Raw genomic sequence first — 18,780 nt, 5'->3', positions numbered from 1 at the left:
GGCTAGGTTCTGCTCCCTTTGAAGTCAGTAAAAGGTTTTGCCATCGACTTCACTGGTTGGAAGAATTAGTTGTGGGAATTTTTTTTAACATCATCAGACATTCATTGCACTCTCCCATGAGAGCAGGTTGAATTATCTGTTGTGAATAATTTATCCAGTGAATTTAGTCCTTTTTCTGTTCGTGTATAAAAAGTGCCATTTGCATTCACAATTACAAGCGTTCAATAAGAGCAGTATGAGCACATCATCCAACTTACAGGTCTCTCCTGCCTTCTGCAAGAGACAGAGGAAAGGCCAGACAAGACAGGAGCCAAGACTTTGGCTGGAGGAGGAGGGAGTTACATTGCACAGAGTGCACTCCATAATCATGCCCAGCACCCAGAAGCCATGGAGACAGGAGGTCAGAGCAGAACCTCAACCCATAGGTGTAAGTTGCTCACCTTGACTGTGCCTCCGTCTATTGTGCCACGTCATGAGTTCCCTCATCACTTGGTAGTATTTCTGCTCTTTTAGACAGATGAAGGAAATTTGATAAAAAGGAGAAAATACCAAATGCTCTTGTGCAAATGCAAATACACAGAGGCGGGCATCCTTTGGAAATTTGAAAGAACAAAACTTGGTCATGTTATCTTGGGAAAAAGTGGGCAAAAATGCCAATAAGTAAGACTTGGCCACATGGCTGAACTTACCGATCTTTGCACTTTCATTCTGGTGCTTTGCTGCATTTCACCAATTCTTCTCACAAGCCTTGAGTCCAAAGGAAGGAGATACAGAGGTACAAAAGGCAGAGGGCAGATGACTTAATGTTTCACAGCTGTATGGAGAAGACAAGCTATTGTACTCTCTTTCTTTTTGTGTGAATACCTGCAGCCATGACGGAAAGGGTAGACTTTCAGCTTGTTTTTCAGTCAACTTAAACTCCAGGTGTTAATGGAGGAAAGTGACTTGAGGTCAACCTGAAATTACTACTTTAGAAATGTTTTGACAAATTGATTTTTTTTTCTACACATTTGGTTTCGATCTTTTTTGCACATATTAAAATATTATTTAAATAACCTTGAAGTACCTCCAGAAATGGATAGTCATTCTAAAATGAAATATTAAAGCACTGAATTTTGAAAGTGACAAATGAAACATTCCCATATTTTCTTTTCTTTTTTATTTTATTATTTTGTTTTAACCTGAAGACATCTATGGATTCATCATGAATTCATGACATGCTTTGGTCAACCTGCCCTTGCAGGGCTCAACAGGCTTTAGACAAAACGTTCACCAACTTCTAAGTGAAGAAGAGCAATGCTGAGAGGTGGTTATATTCATGCAAAATAGCTCTTACAGCTAGGGATGTTTGGACATTGGAGTGCTGTACGATCAAGGAGGTTGGGAGAAAACGTTCTCTGCCACATCTGTTGTGCCCATGTCGTCACATGCAATGGGAACTTCACACTGTGAGTTGAGTGGTGTTCCCTTGGCATTTTGGTTCCCCGTGCTTTCGGATGGGATTTCTCCTGGAAGCAAGTGGCATGGTGTTATTTTTTTAACACTGCCAAGGGATACGGGATCAGCTGTGTGAACCACCTTCCGAGGTGAGCGAGGGTGGTTTCTGGGAAAGGATGGTGAGGAGCTGGATGAAAAGGAGCCAGAGATATTTTCTTCCATGCGGTCCTTTTTAATTCTTTCTGGTTTTACATTGTAGGAAGCTTGTGCAAAGCCTGTGTAAGCAGTACCTCCTACTTACTGTTTTTCTCAGAAGTTTAAAACTCAGTTCCCTGAATTATGGTAGGGATTTCTTTCTGGCTTCCCTTCATCTCTGTAGGTCTGAAATGGAAGTCAGCTTCTGACAGTGAAAAAATGTCATAACTCTGCCTTCCTGGCAAGGGGGAAGAAAGACTGACAGACACCTTGCAAAGTGAAAACAAGCGAGGAGCTCTGATTTAAAAGCACAGAGAGACTCCAGAGTCAGCTGGGAGCTCCTGGTGACCTGCAGGCAACGGGCAGCTGAGCAGCTGTGGTGGGAGAGCTGTTTCTACCGCATCCCCCCGAACCTGGCTTAGCCCGAGGGGCATCTGGCACGGTGGAAGAGATCCCGTGCCGAGCTGCATGGCACAGCCACACCAGCGGGTTTATTCCAGCTGAAGGGGATATCAAAAAGGGTCTGTGGAAGAAATGTTTTCAAAAGTCATTTTTTTTCATCTTTAGAATAATATGAATGAAGAAAAACAGACAAGAAACACTATGTAACAAAATTATTCAGAAAAGGTAATTTAAAATACATGTATCATTTATAGGTATACACTTTTTAATAGAAATTAAGGACTTTGAATTGTTGGCTACCCTCTCCTTGTTCCCTGGACACACCCTACACCATTTTGGGGCTGCTTGCTGAAGGTTACTGTCACAGACTGCTGGTCCAGCTCCCAGCCTTGGCTCCACCACTGACCTGTGCTGTGATCCTCAGGAAGCCACTGCTTTGCTTCATTTCAGCCGAGGGTGCCTTCTCCAGTGACCCACAGGCGCCGCAGTCCTGTCCCAGCCTCACTCCCTACAGAGTGCTGGAGCCACGGGGCATCCCCGCAGCTGGAGCGTCCGGTGAAACAGCAGCAGCAGCAGCAATAATTACAAACCAGCCGGCAGAGCCTCACCCTGCTTTTCCCCAGCGACACACCAGGCAGACGCTCTCAGCTTCCCCGGAGACTGCAGTATATGGCACAGAATGAATACGGAATAAAAATCCTAGGATTCACCGAGTGTGAATTAGTAATGGAAGTGACAGCTAGCAAACCATCTTGTCCCTCATTTTGACAGAAGCCCCAGAGTTTTTGGTGTTTCAAGGATCCATCACGTGCTGAATGGGAGCACCAAGCACAGGGTGACAGGACAGCAGTGTCTGAAAATCTCTGCAGGAATTTTTCACTTCATGCTTCATTTCTAAGTAGCTTCAGTGACTCCAGAGAGTCGGGAGCAGCCCTCTCAATATAGTACCCAGGATATGTTCAGTTTTAAGCCAGAGTTTACCCATTTTCTGCTGCAGTTCTTTACCTTTTTTTTTGTTGTTGTTGTTAGCATTCTCTATAGCTGTGTTTCTACCATCACATATACTATAATGTATATATAATTCATGGGGCTCGAAGATGCTACATCAATTTAAAACTAGTAGCTCTTCCTAATGATAAGCAGTGAATCTAAATTGCAGAAAGTGAATTGCAACACTTTGGCCGGCACAGTGTCTGCATCTAGACCCCAGCTGATGATGGGAGAAAGTCAGTAGGCTTTTAAAAAGCCATAGATAATTACCATGCCAGGGTCTAGAATTTAAGGATGAGTAGAGGGAGGCCCAGAGGGAAAACAGACCCACTGCCTGAAAAGTTACTTCAAACACCGCAGTTTCTTCTTACATAGTTAAGTGTGCTACTGCACAGATAAATTCTTCAATGCGTTACAGTATCAGGAAATGGAAGAGATGCTGTTTGCTGGATTACAAAATCAATGGCTCATTAAGGAAGACATAAGTAATGTCAGATCTCTGTTGATACCTTAAGATCTGCTTAGGGAACCACTGGGACTTAAAAAAAGAGAACAGCTAAAAACAGCAAAAGAAAACTCAGAAAAAGAAATGGGAGATTAAAGAATCCCTCTTATTTTCCATATGAGCCTTCTTGCTGTAACACGTATCAGTGGGAAGTGTCTGCTCGTACAGGTAGAGGGGAAAAGCATCTGGATTCCTAACTTTTGCCACTTGTTTGCATTTGCCTCCCAACAAACAGATCCGTGTCCTCCAATACTGCATGTTTCCTTTTTCCCTCTCCAGCCCATGCTGCAGCAGCTAGGACCAAGTGGGGGGCATTTGCTTTGTTACTCCTCCCTCTGTTTTCCCAGGTCAGATCATTTTCCACATCCTTTTCTGCAAACCAAACTCTCCCCAGCTGCAGAGACATAAAGAGCGTAAATGTGCAGTTCAGCGTGCCCAGAGCCTGCTGACGCTCACTCCCAGGCAGCTCCAACTTGGGGATGTCTCAGGGAAAAGGTTCTTAAAAGAATCTAAAAAATGCGATATATGGATGGAAAAATAAAGAGTGGCAAGTAGAAGATGAGAGATAAAGTGAGTTTCCTACACTCTGTCAGACTGCCATCTCCGCACAGGCTTTGTGCTCACCGGAAGCTGCCCGATTAGCACGTGAAAAACTCACTGGGAAAATCTGGTATCAGTGCAATGTACAGATAGCAAAGATCATCATGACTGGGAGATGCGCATGTCTCTGTAAGGTATATCTCCAATCTCCTGGGAGATAATAAACTGTCATTACTTTGTTTTATTGGCTGAAGAGCTGCAGTACTGGGAAGTATACAGTGAGCAGAACAAGACCTGTTTCTCAAAAGAGAGACCTGAACTCTATTCTCAGAAAATCATGTCTGAACCCCACAAACTTATAGAGTTTGGAAGTGCTCGCTGCAGAACGGTGTGATTGAAGTAACCAGAATATCTTCTAAATCTCCAAGAAATCACACCAAATGAGAGCAGAGGTGCAGGTTCTTGAACAGGTAAATCATCATGCCCTTCTGCAGCATAAATGTGAAGGAAACACAAAACAGCCACTGACTTGTCACGTATTTAAATACTGGTCCAGTCTAGCCAAAATGCGAAGAAGTCCCATTTCGTGAGCCTGGAAGACTGTATCAGAGCAGAGACCTGCTAGTGAGGAGTTCCTGAGGAGGAATACTTCTTGTTCTCACCGGTAATATCCTTGCAGCAAAGGCCAGCTACACCTTTGCATGTGAAAGAAATCCTGTCACCACTGTGAGGTTTTCTTTTATTACTCTCGCTCAGCCCCAGCTGGGTGCAATTTTATGGGGTGGGGGGGGAAGTTCAGGAAGAAATGGACGTTCAGGTTGAGCAAACAAATTGTGGAGCTTCTGAAACCGAGTAATCAATCTAAGCTGAGAAAGGATGAAGTTACAGTATTTCCTTCAAGATTTTTGTAGGGTTTTTTTGTTGTTGAAACAACTTTTCTGTATAAATGGCTTGGTTTACTGTTTCAAAGAACAAAATAGGAAAGTAACGGTAACCCTCCCAAAATGAAGCAAAACACCGAGTTCGGCCCAAAAGAAAATTATTGAATGTTTTCCAGTTCAGCCATGTTTTCTTGTCTGCGTACTATCTCTGCGTTATCCAACTGTTCTTCCCAATACAAAATAAAAGAATTACAGAGAAATAAGGAAGCAACTGAGGAACTGAAAGGGGGAAAATATCCATCATTTGTCTTAAAGCTAAATCCGAATTAAAAATGCAGGCAGTGCATGTAGTCCCCCAAGGGACAGATTTACTTCTAATTAATAATATGTTAGTGCCCTAGCCCTCTGCATTAAAAAAACCCAAACCCTCTAGATTAATCCTGCTGTAACATTGTAGCTAGAACCTCTAAGAATTAACCCAGCCCAATCCCAGATTTACTTGCACCGTAATTACTGGAAATGTGGAGAGTTTGTTTTCTTTCATATATTGAACTGAAAAGAGAAATGTTAAAAAAAATCCTGTAAATATCGGGGATTTATGTGGATATACAGCCATTCACTTTCTTCTTTTGATGTTTGCAATACCTTAGACATAATAAAAACTTTTTTTAATTTCTAATTGTACTAGTTAAGTATTTTTTACTGTGAAAACAAATGAAAATAAAATCCTGGCTGTGCAGTGCCAGCAGACCTGACAGGAGGGAAGGGTCTTCTCCACTACCTTTAATGAAAAGCCCAAACAAGAGTATAAGCAGATTAGGGGGGACAATGGGGAATACTGGGTGAGAATGTGTTTTTCAAATAGTTGAGAATGATTTTTGGAGGATAAGGACATTTTTACTGAGAGGCAAGCATTCAAAAAACTTTCATCGTATTGGGAATGCCTGAGTTTTTCCTCCCCCTTGTACTATCTCAGACCTTTCGGTTGACTTCAGCAGAAATATTTCTAATTAGTGGATGTAAAAGTTAGAATCGATCTTAACTAAAGATTCAGCCTCCCTAAATAGGATATCTAGATAGATGTGATCATATTACTTGTGCTTTTTTTTTTTAAATAAGAAATACTTCTCCAATTCACCAGCAAGGCTATTGCTAGATTCAGCTGCTGCAGGTTAAAAAAAAAAAAAAGTCCTTTCATTACAATTACTGATAGATACATTATTAATTTGATTTCAGGAGTGCTCTGTCTCACTTTCCTTCTTTCCCCTCATTTCACTGTGTATAAAGCAGCCAGCTCCTGGGCAGAACATCAGTCGGAGCGGTTGGGTGCCAGCACCTTGGCAGCACGTGGGAATCTTTGGGCTCAGGTGAAAGGATTCAGAGGCCAAATGCGAAAGAGGGAAAATAAACCTGAGCACAGGCTGCAAGGGAATTACTGAAAAGCTTTGGGGCTAAATCTGGGCCATGATGGGAGAAGAGAGAAATAATCATGCTTTTTATTATGACAAGTTTCCAAAACTAATGACAGAATTCACTGTCAGGATTTTTTTTCAGGAGCCCCAAAACTACAGCTACTCCTATATGAGCTGCTCTTAAGCAGACAGACACTATATAATTTGTATTTGAAATAGGGTATGTCCCAGCAGCTCCCAAAAGGGTTAAATAGAAGATGCTGTACAAAACTAGGCCATGCCTTGCAAACCTGCAGGAACCACTGGTTTCCATCTGTTTCAAACCGAAGGCTAGGTTTCGTCTCCCCGGGCTTTAACCAGCTGCGGGGTTAACAGCAGCATCTCAGCTGGTTAGCTTAAATCCCCTTTCGCTCATGTGGCAAAAGACAGGTATTCTTAGGGTGCAGGTTGTTTGACCTGTCAGCTTAAGGGTGGATGGGATAAATCTTATCCTAAAAGCTCTGAGCCCAAGTTCAATGTTCAGAGAAAAACAGGTAAGTTTGCTCAAAACAGCCCCTCTCCAAATGTTTCAGCATTCGTGGATTTTAAGTTATTTCCTCCCTTTCCCAAATATACCAGCCAACATTTTTCAGCTTTCGATTTTTCCATTTGGGGAAAACATTGTTACACAGAAATAAAACATTTGCCATCATCTCTAACGCAAGCATGCGCATTGCTCAATGTATGTGCACGTGGCGATGCCTATTTCTTGCACCAGGGGAGCTACTAAGATGGTTGGGATTTTGCAGGGCTTGGACTTACACCATGGGAAAGGCTTGGTGCAGCCTGGATTTTGGTTGTATCAGTCCCTCAGAGCTGTGGGAGTTTCTAAAGGAACCTGACTCCGCTTGTTCTTTCTAAAAATGATGCCTCGATACACGTCGGTGAGCTCATTAGTTGGAGGCAGTCATAGGGATGCTGGTAGCTTGTAGAGAAGCACGCGATTCATTTCCCACACGGCACTTCCACTGATCTCTTTTTAATATTGGTTTCTGACGCCCTGCTCTCACGAAAGAGCATTGTGTGGTACATGTGATACAAATGACACCAGAGGGGTTTTTTTTTTTCCAGAGGGCTATTTTTGACAAGAGCTGTTGCTCTGACAGCAGATCGCTTGATCAATTCTAACTGAATGTCAGCTAAAGGACAGCTTTTCAGTTTTATCTTTTTCCTTTTTTTTTCATCACTAAGAAAAACGAAGCAGTGGGTGTTGATTTATGACAGTTTTACTAAAATATCGAAAGTGTACAGTTCAGTTTAAGAATAGATTAGTACCAAGAGGAATAATCACTGGGGCTTCCACTCCTGCTCTTCTTCTTGCTCGGACAAAACAGGTTTCCAGAGAAGCGTGATTTGCACAAGGAGCGTGTAAGAAATGTAGGGTTAGGCCCTTTGAGTTGGCTGGTAGGGTACCTGGGATGCAGAGCAAGCATCCCACGGCCCCTTGGGACCCGGAGGTCTCTCCTGAGCGGTGTTTCCACACACCATAGCCGAATTCAGCGTCTACCGAGGACAACTGCAAAACTCCCGCCAAGCTCCATGGTGCTGGATTGGGGCCAGGGGTGAGCAAACTGGAAACCAGCAGCACAGGTTTGTCGGGTGTCACTGGCTGGTTGGGGAAAGCCCATTTCTCTTCACTCCTGGCCAGGCTACATCATCCCCCGCTTCCAGCAAAACCCAATGGAAAAACCATGCGCCAATCCAAAAGACGTCATATGTATCAAATGGGATAGTCAAGACCATCCTGCCCTCTTCGTGGAGTTTCTCCATGGAGCTTCACGAAAATAGGCTGACAGGTGGTCGCAGAGCTTTGCCTGAACTCGTGGATTACCAGGCCAGAAGGAAGCATCCTGTGACTGTCAGATCTGCAGTCTTGGAAGACACAAGCTGGAGAAAATGACCTGATTTTTTTCAAAAACACATGGCTATGGCCCGTCTCTCTTTTTACTTGGTCTCTTCGTGACACACATGCACACGCACACGTACATATCTAAACACATAGAAGTCCCAAAGCATTTATTTCAGAGAGATTCTTCTCCTTTTCACACTCTGGTCTACCTTAAACATGCCTAAGAGTTTCCTTTCTCTCCGAATAACTCTCTGTATTAGTTTTTTTGAAGTGCAATTCTATCTATGAAATAGTAAAGGGTATAAATGGACAACAAACTGCATCCTTCACTAACACTTATCTCAGATCAATTGATAATCCCTTGTCAGGCTGATTGCTGTCAAAACCAGGACAGGCAAAGGCATTTTTCATTCCCACCATTGCAGCTGTTGTCTTTTTCTGTTAGCCCAATTAAGCAAAACGAAAAGGAGTAGCACCGTATCAGAGCCAGTTTGCCTTGGGATATAAATTGTCATCTTGTATTTGTCCATAGCCAACACTGCAAGAATAACAAGGCGATGCCATAAAACTCAGCCACTGTGCTGAAGACACAAAGGAACCATTTTTTCCCCTCCAACTCCACATGGCATCCAGCCATGATGCCCCACGACAGGCACCGGCCCTCCCTCAGCCCGGCGGATTGCAGGGCTGTGCACAGCCACCCTGCGTCGCCCGTGCTGCCGGGGGCCGGGGCTCAGCCTCACTCAGCCTGAGCCCAGCAGAATTGGGCTCCTTCCCCCCACCACTCCAGAGCCGAGGGGTTTTGCTGGGTGCCGTCACGAAAGCTGTTTTCCCTCCTCCGCCTCTCCTCCACAGTTGGCAGGAGAGAGCCCTACACCTTTCAGCTTGGAAAGCAAGAGGGAATCAGTAATCTTCTCTGGCGCTGTTAGCCAAAGCCCTCCTGGAAATGAGCTGATGCTATTATTGTGGAAGTGTAGCTGACTTCTGGCAATAAACGCCAAAGAAGTGCATCACCCTTGTGTCTCGTTGTCTACATGGCAGGACACCCTGTTGTGTGCTGGATTGTCACATGTAATCTATGCAAATGCAGGCATTAACTTCAGCAGATGTTTTTTTATCGTGCTGCTTCACGTCTGAAAAGGCATCAGCAGGGATTTTTTGTTTTCTTACCTAGATTTTGAGGAACAGAATAAATTGCAACAACCTGTTGTTAGTGTGGTACATAAGGCTGTGCACCTACTTCCACTCTATATAAGAACATTTTATTTACTGCTTTTCATTTTCTTGATCTATATTTAAAAAAAAATCCTTGTAACAGCCTTAGGAAAGTAGGTTTGTGTTTATTGTCTGCCTGTGACACATGGAGACAAACAGATACCTTACTGAGATATTGAAGAGGAGAATCAATGTTAGCAGCAGATTTAGGTTCTTCATGCCTGGTCTTTGCTGCCAGGCAGTGCCCCTCGTTACAAAATGCCCTTTTTGCTCTCCTTAGGCTAGTTCATCCCGATTAGGTGGCTCTGATAGACATCAGAGCAGCGGGCAAGGTAGTTTGGACGCAGCCACTTGGGTTTGGGGAGCAAGAGGGTTTAATGGCAGGAATGCAGGCCATTTAATGCCCGTTGCCTCGCCACCAGGCAGGACCCTGTGCAGAGAGCAGACGTAACTGCAATGTCCTGTCCTTGAGCCGTGGTCGGGCCGTCAGAGCTCCGGGGGCACAACCACCGTCAGACCGCGAAAGCTTGCGGTGGGAATTGAGGCTGGAACAGGGACCAAGGCAAAACCGACATCAAAGAGGCGAGAAAGAGGGTGAAGCTGAACTAAGAGGATTTGCTGGGGGCTGTGCCAGGGAGCCCCTGGAGCAGCCATATGGCCGCAGGCAGTGCCGGGCACCGCCAGCCTCCCCTGCCCCTGCGACCATACAGGCAGCTTCTTCTCAGCGGCACGGCAGTGGCCCTGCTGGGGTGGCAGCGGGCTCCCCGCCTGCCTTCCCTACGCTCTGCAGCTGCTCACTCGGGGCCGCCGAGCCTCAGCAAGGTGCGGGGAGAGGGCGGGGAGGGCTGGGGAGCGGCGGATGAGGGGAGAAGGGAGCGGAGGGCTCAAGCAGTCCGGCAGAACTCTGCACCCCACAGCCCTCCTCGTCACCCTCCGAACATGAGCCCACCACCCGTAAGCATGGAAGAGGACATTAGGCTGTCTTACGGTAATTAAGTGTGGATTCCGCATGTACCTCCTGGGTGTTTAAACCTGAATCAGTTTAACTGAGTTTTAATTAAAGCTGCTCTGAATTGACTTAAATCTGTGCTGCTTTGGTTCTCTAGAAAGATTTTAACTGCAGAGGTAGGATACTATCTCATGGAGGCAGGAGGGTTTGAGCTATTTAATTGTTAGGTTCATGTGAAAACCTAAATATGCTGACCCAAATGCAGCTCTTGGAAAGGGCTCGACTCAGTGTCCTGGGAAGTCAGAGAGACCAATTGCTCCAGGAATAGAGTCCCACAGGGACTGGAGACGTTCAGCCTCACAACTCTCTGCCCCAAGTGCAAGGTACACTTTCTCTCCCTCTTTTCTCCAATGTAAATACATAGTTTTGTGTATCCTAAAGAAAACCAACCCAACCAAAATACTCCATTGCACAAATAAAAGGGAAAGGGTAAGAAAAAACAAATCACATCCATTAGCTCCCTTACTGAACAACTGGAAAGCAATTAGAGAGTGACAGGAGTGCGTATAAAATAAGATAGAGCAGAACACAGTAGCACCAAACACTAATGTAAATTTTGTGTGACTCCAAAATCTAACTTGCCTTTTGCACTGCAAATATGGTGAAGCATTTTAAGGGAGTGATGCTTTCCTATTAATCATTTTTAGTATTGATAGGGTTGATAGGGTATTTTTTGTACAGTCTTTTTTTTTTTTGTACACTGAACAATATGGATGCTCAATTATAATAAAGCATTGCAAAGTATTTGCTTCTAGCTAGTGAGAAAGATTTCCAGAGAAGTTTCTCTTAACATCAGAAGTGAAAAGTGTTTTACCCTAAGGAAATACATTAAGCTGCTACCAGTTAAGAAAGTATAATATTCTCAAGAGTTTTCTGAAATTTTTAAGAATCTTAGCATCAGATGGTAAATTATTATCTTGTAATACGGTGTTTGTGGATAGTTTCTTTTATACTGAATAAGAATTAACAAGAACAAGCATGACACAGGACACTCCCAAAATGCCAGGAAGCAATAATCAAACACTTCCATCCGCCTTCATTTCACACCGGTAACGTTTGTCACTCTCCTTGTTTGAAGGAGAGAAGACTAGAGCATGCCACTACGAATCTCTGTTCAGTGTGGGTTTTTTGACTGAGGGTTTCCTGCTATAAGCCATAGCTGGACAATCAGGCTAGTGGGCTAAATTACAAAGGCAGGGCTTTAAAATGTAGTTATTTTTATACCACATCTGGAACACCAGGCTTAAGCAGAACCCTGGGGACCTGGTTGTGTAAGGCAGTGCTATCAGAGATGTAGAAAGCTGCACTTGCCAGTGATTTGCATCAACGCATTTTTCAAGTGAGAAGTACAGATCTAGACAATGTGTAAGCATAACTTGAGCGCCTACATTTGCATTAAGTGTCTTAATAAACAGCTGAATGAGAGCACCAAAAAATCAAAGTCGTAATATAAAAATACCTGCTGACTTAATTCGGAGCTCAGCCAGGCCCTGCAAAGCCTAAGCCAAAGACCGAGCAGGGCAGCAAGGCTACGCATTTTGGTGTGGGGATGCTGGACAGGGCGGCTGGATGGACTGTGGCCAGCCCTGGCTTGACTCAGGAGGTGGTTCCCAAAATCCTGGTTCCCCATGGCTGGAGACCACTGAGGAACACCAAGGAGATTCCTCTTGCACAGAGTCGGGGAAATATGGGGTTGGAGGTGCCACATGGAGCCAGGAGAGGATTTCCCTTTCCTGCAGGTCTCATGAGAACTGCAGGAGAAGCGAACACCTCTAATCCCAGCCCCTCAGCCCTCTCCACGGGGAGATGAGCACTTCCAGGGGAAGCAGCCAAGGGAAAAGGAGAGCCCTGGATGGCATGGAGGGAGATGCCAAATGCGTCCTTCCTAGTAAGGCACATTGTGCCCAGGTTACACATGACACCTCTGGGAGCCTCCTGGGCCATGTGTGATACACCTCACACTTAGCAGCTTTGGGTCTTCGCCCCAGGCTGATACTTTCTGTCAGTAACAAAGAGGAAGAATGGGTTTATCTCACACATAAAAAAGATTGGATATTAGTGAATTATAGAAAGTACAGGCCTCATCCTCATATGTCTTACATCATTTTTTCTCTTAATGTGTGCAAAGACATCACTATTAGAGATGAACTTTATTGAACCCTAGGACAGAAACTGTAATCTCTCCTGACATCTTGCAAAGCACAAGGAGACGGTATATGCTGGGGTTGGTCCATGTGACTGGATACAGCCCCACACTCCCGGAGGCTCTGCAGGACCCACCTTGCCATCAACATTTTCACTTTTGCAGATCTTAATTTTATTTGCAGCAAACACCACTTAGTCAGTTCTGCTCTAGGGAGAAACAACTCTCACAGGCAGCTCTCATATTTAGCATGATATCTTTTCGATTTTTTTTCCATGTTCTCCTTGAAAGCTGAACAAAGCCATAGATTTTAGTATGAGAGGTAACTGCAGTAGCCATCTTCCCCATTTCAGTAGCAGAATGGTCACCAGTCACCTTGAAGTTGCTACACGTACATTAAGAGCACTGGTTTACGCCAGTCTTACCGGCATCACTGCAAAGGAACATTTGTGGCTGATTCTGCAAAACTTTGCTATTGAAATTAAAAATGCACAAACTCTGCTTAATTAGGAAGGCACCTGATCATTGTAGTCATGGAAAGTGGGACCAGAGTGGTGGTGGCTTTGTAGTCAACTGGGGATAAACTGCAAAAGAAGCTGGAGGTAGCAAAGAAGGTCCTGGGGAGACAGAGCTCAGTCAGTGTTACTCATGAGACTCCACCAAACTGAGATGAGAGAGCAGAGAGCAAGTGGGCTAAGAAATAAAGATATTTTTTTTTTTAAAGCAGCAAAGGATGAGGACAGAGAAATTATAAGGCCATGCCATACAGAAAATACAGTATGCAGAAGTAACCCCTTGTCTTCTGTCTCCAACATATAACATAGACTTCAGTTAGCTGGGATACCCTAGGCTGCTGTAGCGCAAGCTGACACAGAGGCTGATACACACACGAGCGATGCCCCAGAAGGACAGATCATAGGTGCAGACAGACCCTGCCCAAGCCCCAGCATTTGCGGTTTTGTGATGGTGTCAGCATATCTGTTGTACTGAAGAGCAGTCTACTGCAAAGCAAAGCTGGAAACACGGCTGGAGTGCAGGCTACATGGACTGGCAGAGTCCAAAATAACTTTTTAAGGGCAAGGAACAGCAGTGGGTGCTGCAATAGAAAGTCATTCCCAATCCTGGCCACTTTGGAGGTGTCTCACCAGCACTAACACAGATGTGACCTGGTGGAACCGACAAGGAGTGAACCCTCGCAGGTGTTCACACGGGCACCTCCTGGCTGCAAATACTGCCCACCCTCTGCTGCTTTCCAGAGAGAGGAGGCACCTTGCTGCCATGGCTGGAGCCGGAGGAGAGCACCCCTCGGGCTACTTTGTCCCATGAGAAGTGACTGAGACCCTCACTCCACACTGCTTTCCATGCGTGGCTGAAAAGCAAGGAAATTAAATATCCCTGAACTTAAGGGCAAACCAATCTGGTCAGAATAGTTGTTTTAGCACTGAATTAACCTTGAAAAAAATACCTATCTCTGCATGAACTAAGACTATTTGAGTTCTCTCTAAGGCCCAAAGGGCTTCTGGGTTTGCCTGCCATGAGCTAAATTCCAGCTGTTGTCCTTATTGCCCTGTCTGACTGCAATGGCATCGTTACTGGTGTGAGCTAGTTCAGCTCACCAGTTCCTGATCACCTGGCCCTTCCAGATCTTTATCTCATAGTTTCCTCTTGCTGTTAAAAGACAACACCATCAAGAGAGGAATCTGGCAGCGTGGGAAGTGGCTGAGCTTCACAAGAAGTCCCAGGTAAAACCCCTTCATCTGGTTTCTGTTTCTGATCACTTCCTTATTTACGGCCATTTCTCGGCTGTATCCTTTAAAAATTCCTTGAGGGAAAAGTATCCCTTGTAAAATAGAGTTATCCTTGATATTCTTCAAAGGTTGAGTGTAACACCGGTGATTTGTTCACTTCTTTTCTTCCCACACATCCAGATGAGAGACATTGTGTTCGGTATTACTTTGAAACACAGACGCTTCATATTCTTGTCCTCAAAACTAGTGCACATCTTTATTTCTTTGAGGCAGAAAAGAAAAAACGGGAAAGGACAAGGTTTTTTGAGGACCACCTCCAGGAGCAGAAGATAAAAAGCGGTGCCCAAAATGGACCAGTTACAAAAAAGGAACAGGAGCAAGAGAAAAACCAGGAGTAACAAGCAAAGGGCAAGGGACAACAACCCAGTGTGCAACACAAGTCTGAGTAATGGCTGGACCCGACGAAAGGCACAGACATTCATCAGATGGGCTGGAAAGCCAAGTGAAGGGCCACCACGGCCGCGCTGCAGTGCTGCATCCCGAGACGGTCCCCCCCATACCTCGGGCGACGCAAAGGAGAGGAGCAGGGACATCTGTAACCAAAGCCAGCAGCTTCTCCAGCACACGCGCTGATGGAAAAGTCATCACCACCATGCCCATACTGCAACGGTAGCCACACCATTTCTCTCCGGAGCTGAAAAGGACATCAGAAACACTTTGAAATTAAACAGCTACTGTGTAATGCACACGCACACATATATGTGTATGTCTCTTGCTTGAGGATGTGATTGATTCAATGGCCATGTATGATCTGAGTAACTGCAGAATTCAGAGGGCCAAATGGATGTGTCTGTGACAGGCAATTTCATTAAAAAATTAAAAAATACTTAATTGCTAGTTTTTCTAAGTGATGAAGACTTGGAGAGTCAACGAGGAATTCACAAGAGCTCAGTGAAAAACACAACCTCAAACCCAAAAGCTGCCAGCTGACAAGAGCAGCCTGGAATTATTTGTCTCAATTAGTTAGATTTGTGATTTCCCTTTCCCCAGGGTAGTTTTTTGTATGTTTACAATGTAACTTCCTTAAATCCTTACATCCTGACAGAATAGCTGAATGTCAAGACTCTCAATTTATATTACTTTTTCTTTCACCAATTTTGTGGAAGAACACCGGCACATCATTTCAGTACTCAGGTTTCTGTTTGTCCAGGTATTCAACAGATTAGTAATAAGGTGAATTAATGTTTTTATGGTAATTTAGGTTCCTTAAATTGATGATGCTGTGCAAGTGGAAAAATAATTAGTATGAGACCTCCTGGTACACAAAAAACTCACTGCAGTTGTGGCTGTGGAAGGTCATTAGTTTTACTTTACCATAGACTTTATAGGTTAATGTATTGAAACCTTTTTTTCTTGCTGTTATTGGCTTCATCTATGTGAGAGCTGTAAAAGGCTGTGGCTGTTTCTTGCTCTCCAAGTACAGAAATACAATCTGTTCCAGCACAACAGTTTTTATGTTTCTGTTAGTTGGTGTAAGGCTGTGCCTATTTGCCCTTGATTATGTGTTTAATTAGATCTACAATATTCCATAATTAATCTCTTAAACAAGATCTGAAATGGAGATTAGTTCTTGTTAGGATTCTCAGCTTACTCATCTCTTTTTACTACATGAAAGAGCCAATACATTTATCTCAGATACTCTATTAACTCTTTGTGCTGTTGCCCTAGTCCAAATATTCCTTCCAACACTTCCAATCGATATTTACTCAAAGTTTGGCAATCACCATAAAAAAGCGGCTAACGGCATTCTGAGATGGGCTGGATTTTCTCTCTGGCCAGGCTCACACCTATAAAATTGCTTCCACCAGCAGGTCTCCTACACACCCTTCACTCCCATTGAAGCAAAATAAAAACCACCCTGCATGATCGCTCTGCTGCAAATTTTCCCTCTTTCCACCCCAGCTCCCAGCCTGAATGTGCTTTGTCTGGGCTGCTGCTTTGATGTTGCATCAAGCAGCTTTGAAACAATAACTTGAAGACAGCGTTAAAACCAGCCAAGGGTAAAACGTCCAGCCGCTACTGTGCAGTTGTGCTGATGCACGCCATGGCTTTGCAGGGAAGCTGGAGATGGCCGCATAAGCCCCCAAATTTGAGACCACGGGCTGCTTAGCTGCCTCTTGCAAGGAGCTCTGTGAAAGCTGGGCAGGAGCAAGGCTCCGTCCTCCCATTTTGAACTGTTTGCTACTTTGAGTGCAAACAGGATGCATGCAGCCTTGCCAGGGCTGTCGTCATATGTTGGTTTGGAACAATGGAGGATTGAGAGAGGGGGGGAAAAAAACGTTGTTTATGTGTGTGCATCTGTCAGTAAGGGAGCTTAAGTTGGGGAAGAGAGACGAGTGCTGGAGAGGTACTCAGGGAGATTAAGTGCAGCAGATTTATAGGTGAAATCTGGTTAGTGTTGATGCAAAAGGTTGTGGGGGAGATTTTCAAAAGCACATGTGGGAGTAGACTGCTTGCATACTATTCATTTTCTATTTTGGGGCCCAGCTCACATCACTGTATTGCAGTCTGGTGAAGCATTGGAGCTCCTGGAGATAGTGGAAGATGCCCATGAAGCAAGCAGGTTGATGGGTCAACACACGCCATCATCCACTGCAGAAAGGGAGGACAATGGAACCATGGGAAAGACCCCCCATTCCCCCCCATATTGCAAAGTGAATGCAATGGTCCCTACTCCCCACAGATTTTCCAGAGAAGTGGTAGCCAAGATGTTCAAGAGCTGTGGGCATGTTTCCAGCTTTGGGAGCAGGAGTCATCGCTGCATCAGGGAGCACTAACAGGGGATTGCAGCCCCCAAGTCCACTTTCCCTGTAATTAACCCACCCTCAGCTGCAGGCAATCCCTTCTTCTCCTCTGTTTTGTCCACACCTGGGTGATGGCACCCAAGCACTAGAGACAGGGCTGCAGCAAGTGCCCACACACACACACACGGAGTGGGGAGACGGGGATGTCAAAGCAGGAATCTGTTTAGCAAAGCTCTGAACCGGGGGCACTACAGCTCTGTGCTTGCTGTCAGGAAACAGCAGCTGCTGCTCCACCACGTGCACTTTGTTGTTTGGTTTGTTGGTTTGTTTTTTTTTTTCCTGAAGGCAGAAAAATAAAGTAGGTCACTATTTTATTTGCCAGAAGCAGAGATTAAGGATATTAGGGAACGCCGCAGTATCATGTAAGCTGCTGCTGAAAACACTAGAGATCCAACCTGCGTGGGTTTATACATGAGATGAATGAGAAACTCAGTTGCTGATATCTGAAAAACAGAGATCGTGTTTAGATACTACATGAAGAAGTAATGCTAGGTGTGCTTGGTAATACAGAAGATATGCATTAATTAGAGGCTATTAAAGCAGAGATCTACGGTTTCTGTCTCTTGAAAAAACAGGAGACAAAGTAAAAAAAGATTAGCTGAAGAGTGGTACTCAAGTCCTTTATTTTCCTTAAGAGGTCTCAGTTTCTAAAACACTGCACACCTACAAAGCCTCTTCAGGTTGGTGAGAGCTATGGGTAACCAACAGCATTTAAGATGACTAACCTAGTGCAGAGAGCAGCAGAACATCACCTGTAGGACCACCGCTATAAATCCATAGTGTTAGGCACAACAAGCATTGTCGCATGCAAAGGACTCGGGTGTTTTGCCATTAAATCTTCACACACACAGAGATAATTGTTCATGCTCCCTGTTTAGGCATGTCCCATCGAGCAAGAAACAGGGAACATTATATCCAAGACAAGTCCAATTATAAACAATTAGCAAAGTCTAGGAAAATGAGAGAACAGAAAAACTTTATTTCTTAATAAGAAAAAATAAAAGACATTAAGTGTGGAACTATAGGAGATCATATGCACCAATTATACAATGCAACAAGAATTTGTACACAATTCTCATACGTATGAGTTATACATTTCAGTGAAGTGTATAATTTGAAACTTTGAAGTCGTCTGTCCCTTAGACTCCTCTCTTGCAACTATGTCCACACCGACTTGTCCTTACGCAAGCAAGGAGGCAGGAGCACTAGTTAAAAACAGTGAAGGTGTTCAGAAAACACCCCACCAGCATTTCACTATTGGGACCTCTGCCAAGCAAGTGTGTCAGAGAGGAACCGAAGCTTTGGCAAGTGGTCAGAAGGCTGTAAGACCACCACGCTCATTTCCATTTGTGAAAAAGTAAGGATTTTAAGATTAGGCATTATTAAAATGTGTAATGCCTTGGAAACAGACAACAGCCCAAAGGAGGTGAGGACAGAGACTGAGCAGATTTATCCATAAGTCATTATTTCAGTGGTGTGTTTTAATTTTTTTTTTTTTCCCATTTCTAAATCCCCTTTCTTTCATGATTTGTGGAAGGGCTCCTGGGAAAC

The sequence above is a fragment of the Grus americana genome, chromosome 1 (assembly GCF_028858705.1).
Source record: "Grus americana isolate bGruAme1 chromosome 1, bGruAme1.mat, whole genome shotgun sequence".
Lineage (NCBI taxonomy): Eukaryota > Metazoa > Chordata > Aves > Gruiformes > Gruidae > Grus > Grus americana.
Note: the sequence above shows the minus strand (reverse complement) of the source record.